The 12,062-nt window shown below is 39.7% G+C and overlaps 1 pseudogene; it reads right to left on the minus strand.

Annotated features, from left to right (window-relative positions):
* Positions 1 to 320: 320 nt before the first annotated feature.
* Positions 321 to 12,062, minus strand: part of LOC118923512 (tripartite motif-containing protein 60-like) — a 40,021-nt pseudogene continuing 28,279 nt past the window's right edge.

The raw sequence follows: 12,062 nt of genomic DNA on the forward strand, positions 1-12,062 counted from the left end.
AAGTTTTTTTCAATTTTAAAGTAAAATCATTTATTGGTTGTGTTAAGTAATATAATTCTCAAATATTTTATCCAGAAAACTCAAAGCACTTGACAACTGGTGCCTATAACATCTATGCAATTGGCATTATTACCATGTTTAAATAGTTGTTAAAAATGAGTAAGAAAAACCTATTCTGGTTTTCAGCAGTAAAAACTAAAAATAATCTAGAATTACTGGGACAAGATTTGCTGGTTAAGTTAACCCTAAAAACTGAAACAGAATCATTCCCAGGTATCTCATCTTTCATAATCTGCTACTGATGAGATTTCTAAAGAGATTCAGAATCCGTTTCTAGTATAGAAATAGGGCCAAAGGCTTCTATAAAACAATTATTAAAAGTATAGAGAAGAGATCTATTACTGATGCTATGAAAGGAAACCCCACTCAGTTTTAATTCAGTCCAGAAAAATGCCAATCTTACTGCACCTTACTACTGGCAGAAGCAGGCTCTTTAAGAATCCAGTGCAACATAATGGCTCTCAACATATCATCTAGCTACCCAGAATCCATTGGTTGATTCCACCAGTTCCTGGCAAGACTATCCTGACACATTTCCAATGTCCATTTAAGGTTTATTTTCCACTTTCAGCTCCCAGCAATCCCTGCCAAAATTAAATCTCTTAGAACCCAGGACATCCGGGCAGAAATAAAGTCTCCTTGGGTTATCACAAAAGTTTTGTTTTTTCCTTCTATATCACACAAGTTTTCCATCTTCAGAGACTATAAACTGAGAATGTGCTGTTTTAAGATCTAGAATCACATCTATTTGCAATGGCTAGATAATTTTGCCCAAGCCGGAATACTGGAGAGGAATACTGAGTCTGTATTTCTTTAAATGGAATGAAGAGAGTTCAACCCATTTTAGGTCTTGATACCTGCTGTGGGTATTTTTAACATGCATCAGTAATTCCAGTTCTGACTGTACACATGTGCCCTCTGCTTCCCTCCGATGTTTTAATGTGGAAACATGATCTGAAAATGTGATAAGGTTTTCATTTCATTTTAAAATGTTCTTCTTTCCATTTTGTATCTGCTTAATAGCCTCTTGCTCATTCTGCAAAATAGTTTAAATTGCTCAAATTTAGAATTCATTTCTTTTCTCCTATACTGTATATTCTTTTTCAACTCCTTGAAGAACTTCTGTTGGCTTGAAGAGTTATCACTCTTTTAACTAATGCTATGTTTTTCTTCAAGGACTCAGTGCTGTAAGGGGATGAAGTTCTGACACATGCTTCAACATGGGTGAACCTTGAAAACTTATGCTAAGTGAGATAAGCCAGACACAAAAGGACAAATATTGCATGGTTCCACTTATATAAAATATCTAGAATAGGCAAATTCATTGAGGCAGAAAGTAGATTAGAAATTGCTAGGGACTGAGGAGGAGAGGGAATGGGGAACTATTGCTTAATGCTTACAGAGTTTGTATTTGGGATAATGCAAAAGCTTTGGAAATAATGGTGATGGTGCATGACATTGTGAATGTAATCAATGCTACTGTAATGCTGTATACTTGAACATGGTTAGAATGGTAAATTTTATGTTATCTATATTTTACCATAATAAAATAATAGTAGTTTTCAAAAAACACAGTGAGCCAAATTTGTCTTGTAGGCCATAGTTTGCCAATGCCTGGCCTTGTTAACATTTCTACTTGAATATCTGACAAGAAACTCAAAACTGAATTTATGATTGGCCTACATAAATCTGTTGATTTCCAGTCTTTCCCACTTCAGTTAATGATGCCACCATTTTCCTGGTTTTTCATTTAAAAATCTTGGACATTATCCTCTATACTTTTTCTCCTTTAATTCTTATATGTAAGTCTTATTGATTCTATGTGCCTATACATTTCCTAAATTCCTTCATTTCTCTCCATCTCTACTTCACCATGCTAGACCAACTCACCATCATATCCTGCTTGTACTTCTGTAATTGCCCCTAAACTAGTCATCCTGCTTCCTCTCTTGACTAACTCTAATCCACCTTTGGCAGAAACTGCCACTTGTCCTGCAATATCCCCTTCTTTTCTTTCAAAGTAATAGACTTCTTAGTTGAGCACACAGCTACCTAGAAAAAAGACTCATGTTCCCAAACTCCCTTGTAACTAGATGTGGCCACTGGGCTAAGTTCTTGTTAATGGAATAAGGATGCAAGTGCTATACAAATTTTCCAGGTTGTGCCTTTCATGCTGGTTGAGTTGTGGTTTTGGTGTTTCACAATCTTGGACAATGCTGGCAAGGGCAACAATCTAGGGATGGTAGGTTAAGAAGATAGAGGGAGCCTGAGTTCCTAATGACTTTTCAGCACTGGAATGTCCAATTCCAGCTCAGACTTTCACATGGGAGAGAAACAGGCTCTTATCTTAAGCCATTGTTATTTTGAGCCTGAGTTACACTTAGTCAAAACTATAACCTAAGTAAAACACCATCTTCCACATAGCAGTGATTGTCTAAAAACACAATTTTGGTCAAATCTATTCCTAATTTCACTTAAAACTCTTCAATGGCTGCTGATCAATGAATAGGTGAATACCAAAACCCTTAACAATGCCCACAAGACTCTGTGACCTAGCCCCTGCTAGTTTCTCTGGCTTCCTTTTGTACCCTAATGCTCCAAGTCTCCCTACATGTTGGCTGGATTTTAGTTAGGTCTTTCCTAATCAAGGGTTTTTGAATATCCTGTTTCCTTTACCTAGAAAGCTCTTCCCCTCTTTTCCTACCTGACCCACTCCTACTCAGCTATCAAGTCTCAGATAAAATGTCACTTCCTTAGGAAAGCCTTCCTTGAGCACTCCCAACCCTGCCCCACTCTCCCAGACTAGGTAAGGGCTTTCTCTGTTTTATCTACTTCAAATACCACTTTTTTTGAGTCCCAATTGCAATTTTAATTGTTACTAAATAATTAATAGGAATTCAAATAATCCCACACTAGATTTTCACCTTCGTGAGTCCATGTTATTCACTGCAGTGTCTTTAGCACCTGGCACAGTGCCTTGCACATAGTAAGAGGGTCACCAATAGCTGTTGCATGGATGACACCACTGACGTGTCCAGTGTATATACCTGCTATTTGGTAGACACAAAGTAGATGGTATACTAATTACTATTACTGAAGTATGAGGAATATTTGTACCTTAATTAAGGCTACCTCCTGAGACAAACAGCTTAGCGACAGCTTTTAAAATAATCTGAATCCACGGCTTCTGAAAACAAAAAAGGCATATTAATTGCCTTAGGTCATCAAGTTAAATTGGGTTGGTTTTGCCATGTGTCAAAGTCATGAGGTATTTTAGCTCAAAGCAAATTTTAGAGTCAAAAGGAGTAATGAATATCTTCATAAACTATTTAACATAGAATGAACAGCAGGAGGAAGGGAGATCGGTTTGAAAATAAAAGAATGCAAAGGATAGAAGAAATAGACTATTAGGAGTCAGAGGGAGGAAATTGCTGTAAGCCAAGATATGTAGTGCCTCTCAATTATGGTTGGCAGTAGATTAACTACTACATTCTTCTCTTAAATTAATGTCTCAGTATACACAAACACACACACACACGTATTACACAAATGCTTGCCTGGAAAATGTGTGTACATATGTTGCTAGTGAGTAAATAATCATGATAGAAATAAGCTCATTAATAATGAAAACTTCATGTATGAACAAATAATTTAAAATTTTAACGAATATCCACATCATAGCAGTGGAGCACCAGTGCAGTGCTAATTGAGATATATGCATGTAATGACTGAAGATAAATATTAAAGGAATGTCCTTCAAAGCAAGAGACAAGTAGCATCATGAACTATGCATATATTTAAGTTTTTCCTCCAGAGGACTTTATGTTTGTACAATCATTGCCTTCAACCATGCTGTGCTGAATATCTTTGCATCCCTTAATCACACTTTGGGTAGATTCCAAAGCTTTCTTGTTATTTCTGCTTACTAAAACCCAGTTCAATCTAGTTAATGCTATATATGCTGCAGTGTTCAGGAGTGAAGTATACTGATGTCTGCAACTTACTTTGATATGCATCCAACAAATAAGATGAACTGATAAATGATAGAGGGAGGCATAGAAGTAAAGATTTGAGATAAAGAAAACACAGCAACATGATATATGTAGAATCAAGGTGGTGAGTATATGGGTGTTGCATAATTCCTTCAACTTTCCTGTTTGTTTAGAAATACTCATAATAAAAAGTTAGAAAAAATAAAAGGCCCCTTTCCTCCAACCCCCACAAGAAAACATTCATTCTCAATTTAAAGCATCAACTTCAAGCTCAATTTAAGTCCCATCTCTTTCTTCTCAGGGGTACCTGAGCCAGGGAACTGTGGCTGCACAAACTGTTGAGATATGGGGAGCAAGATAGTCCCAAATTTTCTGCCTGGCAGTTTTCAAAATAGACCCAGTGAGCTCCCTTACTCTTGCAGTCAAGTTGTGATTAGGTATCCAAATATGGAATTCAAAGTGAACAGGGACAGGCCCTACAGTCCTGATTTGCTTCAAAGTGAAATGGAGAAGCAAGTGGACCTGTAAACCTGACCGTACTGAGCCTTCTGGAAGGCTGGGCTCTTTCTTTTAAATGGGGACTTAGTCCTGAAGGAATTAAATCCATCTACACCCATACCATTACAAGAAACACTCCACCAAAAAACTCAACCTCTGATAAAAATATAATCCAGTCAAAAAATAACATCCAACTTCCAGGGACATAATCCTTTGGCTAGTTGCTCTTTTGAAGAACATGATTTTCCCTTTTCTATTACCATATGAAAAACAAAGTTCTGGATTTTGAAATGTGGACTGATTGACTAACATTTTGGGGGATATTTTCCAAGGCTGGCTCCTTCAGTGTGATGAAGTAGGAAAGCGTCCTGGAGGGGCAAGCCTTCTCCCAACCCCCAGCTTCTTTCCTTTTGTCTAGAGTAGGTGTGCCCCTCTGCCCCTTTCAACATACCTACCTCACAGCCCCTTGCCTATAAGCTGGAGTCTACACTGCTCTCTCTCCTCAGGTCTGCCTTCCCCAAATCCTGACCCTCTGTTGCCCCTCCACCTTGCATGCCCATTTTCCTCATCCTTGCATTTCCTGTCTGAGATTTAACAGGGGTCTTCTGTGCAAGGTGGTACTGAGACTGATTGTCACACCTCTCCACCACAATCTCTAACAATCTGTAAATCAGTCAATAAAATTTAGTGGATATGTCACTGTGATGGCTAACTTTAGGCGTCAACTTGGCTAGGCTATGGTGCCCAGTTGTTTAGTCACACTTGTGTAGATGTTGGGGTGAAGGTGCTTTGTAGCCGTGATTAACATTTCCAATCACCTGACCTTAAGTAAAGAGAATTACCCTTGTTATGTGGCTGGGCTTCATCCAATCAGTTGAAGGTCTTAAGAGCGAAGCTAAGGTTTCCCAGAGGAAGAAGGAATTCTGCTTCAAGCCTGTAACATAACCATCCTGGCAGAGTTTCCAGACGGCTGGTCTGCCCTATAGATTTCAGACACTAACGCCCACAATTGTGCGAGCCAGTTCCTTAAAATAAATATTTCTCTCTCCCTTTCCCTTCCCCTCTGCCACCTCACGTTTTTAACTAGTTGGTATCTATACTACTTTCTACATCTGGGAAGCCCACCTTTGAGGGGCTCCTGAGAGAGGCAGATATCTGCTCCAGCACAGACACACAGACATAGGAAACGACAGGTTCTTGAACTCCACAGTGGCAGTGACCATGCAGCCCCAAGACACAGATACCCGCACTTGGGATTTTACCTCCAAAGTCGGTAGCTAATGCCAGCCAGGGCAGTTTAGACCAGAGCATTACAAACTATCTGTGCTGAAGGGCCAGGTTTTAAAAATTTCCAGTTTGCTGGGGACTGATATTTTGTTAAAAAACCATAAAAATGAGTCATTAGGAAAGCAAATAATAAATGAAAAAGTCATGAAAACCAAACCCCTCAATGATATATATGTTATTAGGTTCTCAAGAGAGAAAATTACTCCATCAAAGTAATATAAAATTTCTAAATGATTTTTTTCAATTTCTGCACTTGGTGTAGACTGGTAACAAATATTTGGGGGACCCCTGTGAGTGGAGGGAGGCAGGGGCCAGGAGCATGACATCTTAAACCAGATCCTTCCTATGGTATGACTTGGCTAGTTCCTGGCTGCTGGTCTGCTCTCCTGCCCCCCACCCCCCATTTAATTTTGTCCATTCTCCAAGTTTGGTTTATCCTTTTTTTGTAGATTCTGCAAACTAATATCCTGCCAATAAAATATATCTGAACTAAAACTACCCATGACTGTTGTTGGTAGTCTGCAGCCAAGAATCCTGACAAGTGCAAATATTTACCTGTGAGATTTTTTTGAAAGGATTATATGAGCTAATGGGAATAAAATGCTTATATGTGGCTGAGAACCCAACAGGGGCTCCATAAGCAATGGGGTAGATAAACCTCATAGTGACCCCCTAATGATTTCCTGCTTCCTGGTGTCCACACCTTTCTGTAGTACCTCCCCCTTGAGAGTGGACAGGAACCTGTGACTTACTTCTAATCGATTGAATACGATAAAGGTGATGGGATGTCACTCCTGTGATTACATTATATTATGTAAGACTCTGCAGAAGCAGATTGGAGCAAAATTCTCCTTGCTGGTTTGATAAAGTAAGTGGTCATGTGACAAGTCCACATGGGAATTGGCAGAGAGGTGTGCGCCTACAATCTGAGGGCAGTTTCCAGCCAATAGTCAGCAAAAAGCTGAGGCCCTCAGTGCTATAGCTAAAAGGAAATGCATTCTGCCAACAATCTGAGGGAACTTGGAAACAAGTATTTCCCCAGTGGAGCCTCTGATGAGAAATGAGCTTTGACCAGGACCTTGAATGCAGCCAGAGAGACACCTGAAGCAGTGCATCCAGCTAAGCTGTGGTTGGAATCCTGACCTATGAAAATTGTCAAAAAGTGTGCTGTTTTTGTTGCTAAGTTTGCAGTAATTTGTTAAGCAGTGATAGGTAACTAATACAAGCAGCAATGATTTTTATTATTTCTTAAAGAAATACTTGTAAAAATTAGCCCCAGCAACTATGGTATGCTTGACTCAAAATGGGTGCCACCTTCCCAGGCACCCAGCACAAAATCTTGAAATATGTCAAAGAGTATGAACTGGTACCTTCCAAGGGGACAGTCAAGACATCAACCCAAGGATGAAGCTCCTTTAGAGTCTCATTTTTTAAAAAATTTAGAAATAAATGGGATTTGGTGCAATTACTTTGGGAAACTCTTTCAGAGTGTCTACTGAAGTTGAAAATATGCCCACATATAATCTTACAATTCTACTCTTGGTTATACACATAGCTCAAATGAGTGCTTATTTCCACCAAAAAACATGTACAAGAATATTCATAGCAGTATTATTCATAACTTCAAACTAGAAATTCCTTAAACAACCATCAACAGCAGAATAGATAAATTACGGTATATTCACAAAACAGAATACCATACAGCAGCAAGAATGACCTTCAACTACATACAACATATGGATGGACCTTACAAACATAACGCTGAGTAAAAGAAGCCAGACACTAAACACAGAGTATGATTCCATTTATATAAAGTTAAAATGTAGGGATAGTGGTTACCCTTGGGAGGTAGCTTCTGGAAGAGGCACAAGAGTGGCTTCTGGAATGCTGGTAATGCTCTGTTTCTTGATCTAGGTGCTGGTTCCATGGACATACTCAGTTTTGAAAAGTCATTGATCTGTACCGTTATGATATATATTTTTATCTGTGTGCATGTTATATATACCTCAATAGAGATTTAAAAATGAATTTGAAGCTAGAATTCCACTCTGAAATATGTGCATATCTGTTTAAATGTACAGAGGATGTGTTTCTCCCCAAATCTTCAAGAAAACAGATTCTCAAGGAAGATGTACCACTTTCAAAGAAGCCAAAATACTTCCAGGCCAGAAGTAAAGTTGTTGAATTAAGGACAGCCTCAAAGTTTGGTGATGGCAATTTAAGTCATTTCTTCATGATCTGACCTAGATGCAGTGGAATATTTAGTGGGAATTTGCTTGTACTTCTGTAAATACAAGCATCCTCAAGGCGTCTTTCCATTCATTCACTGGTCTGCAAGATGATTGAGGGTAAGGTTCACTTTATTCATGCTTGAATTTTAAGAGTTTAGTAAGAATAGGGTACATAGTTGGTGTGGGTAAAATTGTAACATTTCCAGATTATCTCGCCTGGCTTTAGTGCATTTACATATTATCCTCAGGGGTGCAGAGAAGTTCATTTCCATGTCAATGGGTAATTACCTGTGCAACTGAGGCCGTGTCTGAACCTGAGAGTTTAAGGGGAGGGGCTGGCTTTGCTTGCTGGCTTTCTTCCTTCCAGAGCAGGGTAGAGAGATGGCACTGGACTGCAGTTTGCAAGCAATAAGTGGGTTTTAAACTTTATTTCTCCCTTTGACTGATTTCAGTTTTTAGAGGTATTTTGTCCCAGGATTTCCTTTTCCCGGATTTACAGTTGGTCAAAGGCAATCCCAGAATTTCCTTATAGAAGGGAGGTTTAATTGCATTTGAAGGGGTTGAGAAGAGGTTAGGGAACCTGGCTCTGATCCATGTTTGCTTAGTAGTAGGTTTTAGTGAACTAATGTTAATTTGTGCTGACTTTGGCAGGTTCTGATGGGAATGATGGAGCAGACTGGGCTCCTGGCCAAAACACCCTTTGTTGGAGTCAGTATAAGCAAATAATTGAGATAGACCGTCTTATCAATAGTACTTTGGGACTCTTCTACACACATGCCTTCTTGGGTCTTGCTGTCTCCTGGGAAAGATACTGGCATCCACAGCTGCAGTATCAGACCTCTAACACAAGTGTTGCATTGGACTGGGTCCAGATGCAGGGTATTAAATGTATCCTAGCTAGTTTAAGCATGAAAGGAAATAAGAAATTTATGAAATACTTAGGAGGTTTGGAGGAGCAGGCTCTAGGCTGAACTTCCAGAAGTGATACCCAAAACACCAAAGAACTGGCCCACCAAGGGAGCTGCTACATTTACCAGAGAATAATCAGGAGCTGGGGCATCAGGATGCTGCTGCCCTCTCTTGACTCTAAGACCACACCACCTCAGCTGCCTCCTGAGGGGGAGGAAACCATGGCCACCACTCTTTGCTCATGGACACACTTCCTCAGTTGTGATTCATGCCAACAAAAAGGTGGCTCTGTATCCTGCTTCTAAGTCCCCACTAGAGGTGGGGCTGGGCACTGGGACCCCTACTACCACTATCACAGAAAAAACAACTGCCTCTACTACTTCCTTGCCAAGAGGAGATTGGTCTCCCTCTTATTTCTACTTTCCACTCCTTACTGAGGTGCATCTAGTTGGCAGATTCCAGGTCACAAGAACAGCCTGAGCTACAGGACAGTTTGGGAAAGGGAATCTTTAGCTTTCTAATCTCTAGTCCTCAGTAAGTCATGTTATGAGGCATTGGTTTTCAAACTTGAACATGCAGTAGAATCACTTGGGGGTATATTAAAACAGAAATTGTTGGGGCCCACCTTTAGAGTTTCTGATTCAGTAGGTCTGGGGTGGGGTCCCCAGAGAATTTGCATTTCTAACAAGTTCCCTGGTGGCAATGATGGTGTTAGTTGGAGACCACACTTTGATGACCACTGCTCTGAGGGAATTGGAATGGATTTGAGAAAGCTCATCTACAATATATGTTGCAATGTGTATAAGAATCACCTGTGTAGGTTTGTTACGTTAGCAGGTTTTCCAAAATACCCACCCATTAGTTCTGTAGTAGAGGTCAGAGACAGGCACTTTTAACTGGTACTCCAGTGTATTTTTCTATCAGTGGTCCATGGAGAGCAATTTGAGAAACATTGGCTTGGAGCAGTAGTCTTTGCCCTTGGCTGCACATTACTGTGTCCCAAAGAACATTAAAAAGTACTGATGTTCTGGTTCCATTGTCTGAGTTTCTGATTTGTTGGGGGTGTAGGTGGTAAACCCACCAAAACTCTGAGTGATTCTAATGTGCAGCCAAGATTGAAAGCTACTGGCCTAGAAGAATCTGTTGATTGAAAGTATTAAGATGGATTACCTGAAGCTGGCAGGTTAGACTTGCTTTTTTTTAAATTCATCTTGTTATCATTAATCTATAATTACATGAAGAACATTATGTTTACTAGACTCCCCCTTCACCAAGTCACCCCCACAAACCCCAATACAGTCACTGTCCATCAGTGTAGTAAGATGATGTAGAATCACTACTTGTCTTCTCTGTGTTGCACAGCCCTCCCCATTCCCTCCTCACATTACATGCTAATCGTAAGGCCCCCCTTTCTTTTTCCCTGCCCTTATCCCTCCCTTCCCACCCATCCTCCCCAGTACCTTTCCCTTTGGTAACTGTTAGTCCATTATTGGGTTCTGGGATACTGCTGCTGTTTTTTACTTTCAGTTTTTCTTTCTTCTTATATTCCACATATGAGTGAAATCATTTGGTACTTGTCTTTCTCCGCCTGGCTTATTTCACTGAGCATAATACCCTCTAGCTCCATCCATGTTGTTGCAAATGGTAGGATTTGTTTCCTTCTTATGGCTGAATAATATTCCATTGTGTATATGTACCACCTCTTCTTTATCCATTCATCTACCGATGGAAACTTAGGTTGCTTCCATTTCTTGGCTATTGTAAATAGTGCTATGATAAACATAGGGGTGCATCTGTCTTTTTCAAACTGGAGTGCTGCATTCTTAGAGTAAATTCCTAGAAGTGGAATTTCTGGGTCAAATGGTATTTCTATTTTGAGCTTTTTGAGGAACCTCCATACTGCTTTCCACAATGGTTGAACTAGTTTACATTCCCACCAGCAGTGTAGGAGGGTTCCCCTTTCTCCACATCCTTGCCAGCATTTGTTGTTGTTTGTCTTTTGGATGGTGGCAATCCTTACTGGTGTGAGGTGATATCTCATTGTGGTTTTAATTTGCATTTCTCTGATGACTAGTGATGTGGAGCATCTATTCATGTGTCTGTTGGGCATCTGAATTTCTTCTTTGGAGAACTGTCTGTTCAGATCCTCTGCCCATTTTTTAATTGGATTTTTGCTTTTTGTTTGTTGAGGTGTGTGAGCTCTTTATATATTTTGGATGTCAACCCTTTATCGGATCTGTCATTTATGAATATATTCTCCCATAATGTAGGGTACCTGTTTGTTCTATTGATGGTGTCCTTTGCTGTACAGAAGCTTTTCAGCTTGATATAGTCCCACTTGTTCATTTTTGCTTTTGTTTCCCTTGCCCGGGGCAATATGTTCATGAAGAAGTCACTCATGTTTATGTCCATGAGATTTTTGCTGATGTTTTTTTCTAAGAGTTTTATGGTTTCATGACTTAGATTCATGTCTTTGATCCATTTCGAATTTACTTTTGTGTATGGGGTTAGACAGTGATCCAGTTTCATTCTCTTACATGTAGCTGTCCAGTTTTGCCAGCACTATCTGTTGAAGAGACTGTCATTTCCCCATTGTATGTCCATGGCTCCTTTATCATATATTAATTGACCATATACGTTTGGGTTAATGTGTGGAGTCTCTATTCTGTTCCACTGGATGGTGGCTCTGTTCTTGTGCCAGTACCAAACTGTCTTGATTACTGTGGCTTTGTAGTAGAGCTTGAAGTTGGGGAGCGAGATGGCCCCCACTTTATTCTTCCTTCTCAGGATTGCTTTGGCTATTCAGGGTCTTTGGTGGTTCCATATGAATTTTTGAACTATTTGTTCCAGTTCATTGAAGAATGCTGTTGGTAATTTGATAGGGATTGCATCAAATCTGTATATTGCTTTGGGCAGGATGGCCATTTTGACGATATTAATTCTTCCTAGCCAGGAGCATGGGATGAGTTTCCATTTGTTAGTGTCCTCTTTAATTTCTCTTAAGAGTGTCTTATAGTTTTCAGGGTATAGGTCTTTCACTTCTTTGGTTAGGTTTATTCCTAGGTATTTTATTCTTTTTGATGCA

Source organism: Manis pentadactyla, chromosome X (genome assembly GCF_030020395.1).
Source record: "Manis pentadactyla isolate mManPen7 chromosome X, mManPen7.hap1, whole genome shotgun sequence".
Classification (NCBI taxonomy): domain Eukaryota; kingdom Metazoa; phylum Chordata; class Mammalia; order Pholidota; family Manidae; genus Manis; species Manis pentadactyla.